The sequence below is a fragment of the Humulus lupulus genome, chromosome 7 (genome assembly GCF_963169125.1).
Source record: "Humulus lupulus chromosome 7, drHumLupu1.1, whole genome shotgun sequence".
Taxonomy (NCBI): Eukaryota; Viridiplantae; Streptophyta; class Magnoliopsida; order Rosales; family Cannabaceae; genus Humulus; species Humulus lupulus.
Window position 1 is genome coordinate 191,354,008 of NC_084799.1, and position 3,851 is coordinate 191,357,858.

Genomic DNA, 3,851 nt, shown 5'->3' on the forward strand with positions numbered 1-3,851 from the left:
GATGCTCTGTGGTGAAGGTAAGGGTAAGGAGAAGATCAACCAACCATGAGTACAGCAGGCGTGAGGCGGCGTGTACATGTTTGGCCAGCCTGGCTGCCACAGCCAGGGGATTTTGGGTGATGCTTGTAAATGAACTTAGATTTTGTCGTTTAGTCGACACAGAACAGTTTTGTGTTGTAAATACTTTCTGAACTGTATTTTTGGATCCCAAGTGTAAACTTTTATGATTTGCTATGAAAAACTACTTTCTCTAATGTTTATCTTTTAATTATGGCTTAGCTACACGGTTTGACTTAAAACCTCGATTAGCGAGTTAAAAGCATGATTTTAAACTCACTTAGTAACGACTCTAAGGAAGTAGGGCGTTACAGTACCAGCCACTGCCGAAACTCCAGCCTCGCGAGTCCTTCGTTGCCGTTCTCCACCGCGAGCAGAAGCCTCCAAGCTCGTACGTCGCCGCCGTGGCTTCAAGGCCAATTTCTGGCTTCCTCTGTCATCGTCTCAGGTGAAGGGTAGCATGGGTGAACTCAGGGTATCAAGATGAACAAAGCCCAGCCAAGGATCGGGTTTTTAAGTGACCGGAGGAGACAGAATCAACTCTCCATTTGCTGCTCGTAGTCTTCTTCTCGAGGTGAGTTATTGTTTGTCTCTAACGTTGCCTTTTCATGTGTGATTGTTCAAATTTTAGAACTATTTTGTTCTCTTTCAGTTTATAATGGATATGAAATTAGGGAAGTTCACATTGATTTCTGTTACAAAGGGGGTTGGTAAATTCCATTGCTGTCAAAACTTTGTATGGGGTAATTAGTTTATATAGAGAAGTTCACATTGATTTTGATCAATAATGAGTGTACTACTGAACCTTTAACCTTTAATTAAACATATTGTTAGCATACTCAGATGGACATTGTGGTTCACCTTCACCACCGCCAGTGTATGAAGATTGATTGTTTTCTTCAGAGGCATATGTTCCTGAATTTAAGCAAGGCAAGAAAGCTGTGTCAGTGCCATTTCCTGGTCTATCAGAATATTTGAGACCTGAAACTCCAGAAGAGGTAATTTTTTTTTAATTCTTTTATAACAAGTTTTATAATAAAGTATCTTTTGGATTGAAACTTGAAAGTGATAGCTTTACTTATATATGACTCTCCAGAAATACCTTCCTTGAGGATATTATTGTCTTGTAAGTTTGTTATAGTTATGCAATGAGTACCTGTGTCAGAAAGATTTGGAATTTACCATATACTTGATACATGGCATATTCTTCCTTGTTATATTAATATTGAAACTTCAACCTTGATTGAATTTGGTAGGTCCAGGTGGAACCTCTTCTTTCCAGATCAAATTTGCTTATTACTAGGGATATAGAGTGGGCAAATCTTGTCCTTGGTTTTGAGCAGGTAATTTTTATTTTATTTTAATGCTCTTATTTGATTGCATATTCTGACTCAGTATGAAGGACGTAATCATGTTTTGTGGTTTCCTTTGAAGCTCACATCCATACATTCCCTTTCTAAAATCATTTCGTAGTTCCTAGCTATATCTCTCTTACATATTACATTTGATGGTTTTGCAGGAAAATCGGTATGCCATTGTGGATGTGTGCTAACATTTGATTGTAGCTATATCAACACACATACACAAAAAAAGAAAGGAGTGATGATGTTGGAATGTTTTCTTGGTTAATTGATGTGGTCAGTTTTTTGTTTAACTTGGATAGACCCATATTTAGATTAAGCTAACATTAATTTTCGGTATGAACACTATTATTGACAGGTCATTTTATCTTTCTGAAAACACTCTTGATCATTGTAGATTATCTCAATTGAACTTACTTGTATGTAGATATATTCTTGTCAGAACAATTTGAACCAAGTTTCTGCAATAATAAACCTGAGTGTGAAAATTACTAAGCAGTTTAGTTGCCAAATATAATCAGAAGACTTTTATTTAGCAAGTTTTCTAGCATGTGGATTTTCATGGACTGCTTCATCACATTTTTTCCTTTGTTTTTTCCTATAATCTTAACATTTGACTGTCTAATTAACAATTAAGTTGATTATAGAATTTTAAATAACATGACTTGGGGTAATAACATGATATGGAACATACATCTAACTTTTTTATTTTTTATAATGTTGATAATAATGTTTAGGTTAATATTTTGACTGGTCTTAAAGCATTGAATCGGTAGCTAATTGCAAGTGGTATGTTGTATTTAATTTTTTTTTAATTTTCAATATTTTACAATTTTGAATGATAATTGTATTACTTTAGTGGAGTTTGAATATGTTAGATATTCATCCGTAGTGAAGTAGGTTCTGAGAATTATGTGTCCTGCGGTGATAATGGAAGATTGAGAACTTGCATGTCTTAGTGAAGTAGGTTCTGAGAATTTTGTGTGCTGCAGTGGTATATGGATGAAAACCTGTGTGTTTTTTGATTTGTTTGACATGTTGGTGTTGAATGTGACAGATGGCTAAGCTAGTAAATTAGGGGATATGTTGTCCGATTTTCTATAGAAGGTGATATGTTGGCTTTTCTCTTTTTCTTCTATTTTCAGTGCAAGATGTGTATTTTACTATGTTTTAATTTTCATGTAATATGCTTTTTTTGTAACCTATTTTTTTGTTAAATTTTCATGTAGTATATTTCTGTTAATTGATGTTGTGCTTTGCTCAGTCAGATTATGTTGTGTGATTATATCATTATAGCAATTTATGATGTTCTACAATTTTCTTGCATAACACATGTTTGATGAAAGTCCCAAGTTTTATCCTATAATCTTAATATTAGGCACCAAAATCTAAAGGTTTGAGACACCTTTGAGGCCAAGCCGGATATTTTTGCGCCTAACAGTATCTACTTCCAGTCTTCCACTTATACAAAGCCTTAAGCTCTTCTTTTTTATCCATTGGTTCGTCATGCAAGCCCAAGGCCTTTCTTTGTCTCTTTTGTAAACACCAATTTTTTATTTAAATTTTTTTTAGCAAATTTATGATCATGAGTATCATCTGGAATGTGTTCAAGAGAGTCTATGAGTTTTAGTTAGTCTCTCGTAGTTGCTTAACTAACTTTGTTTTTCCGTTTTGGTTTCTTGAGCTTTATATTGTCTCTTGTGCACTAATGAGAACTAACTTTTTCTATCTTTTCTTTGCTTTTCTCTTGTGCACTAATGAGCTTTATACGTACATATATATATTAATTTAAAAATTAATTCTTTTGTAGAAAATATTATATATAAATATATAATTGACCGCAATGTATCATGTCTTCTTCAATTTGTGTTTCGTGCTAATTACAATATAGAACTAGAAGTAAGTTTTTTTATTCATGCAAGTAAATTAACTTTTCTCCAATCTCGTGATTTGGTGATCTTTTACATGTATGGGCTTTCAATTATTTAATTGCTTATGCAATATTTTTTTTATTATGACTAGGAAAACTTTATCATGAAATAATCTATTATGTAGTATCAAAAGAAACTCCTTTCTTTAGTTTTGTTTTGTACTATTGGATCTAATTGTTTGGTTTCAAAAACAACATCCTGATTGCTTTAACTGTCATGCCTGAAATGTATCATAACAAAAGGTTAACTGTCATGCCTGAAATGTATCGTAACAAAAGGGTAATGTCATAAATAATGTCTTCTACTTATATGATTGAATAGCTTCTTTTAACTTTTTTTTTTATCACAATTCTTTGTTTTTGGTTTGATTTTATTGAGCTTCTGTTTAGTATACAACTTTATATGCTCATTTTCAAGCTTCTTAACAAATCTGAAAATGTATTCAAAGTTTCCAATGTTTGTGTTGCCAATGAGGCACATGTGAACTTTGTACAATAAAGAA

At 33.1% G+C, this 3,851-nt stretch overlaps 1 long non-coding RNA gene across 1 annotated transcript; it reads left to right on the plus strand.

Moving 5' to 3' along the window:
• Positions 1-954: 954 nt before the first annotated feature.
• On the plus strand, positions 955-1,611 carry LOC133790060 (uncharacterized). Its single transcript, XR_009873869.1, has 3 exons — positions 955-1,055; positions 1,314-1,400; positions 1,577-1,611. It is a non-coding gene; the product is annotated as an uncharacterized LOC133790060 (long non-coding RNA).
• The last annotated feature ends 2,240 nt before the right edge of the window (positions 1,612-3,851 follow it).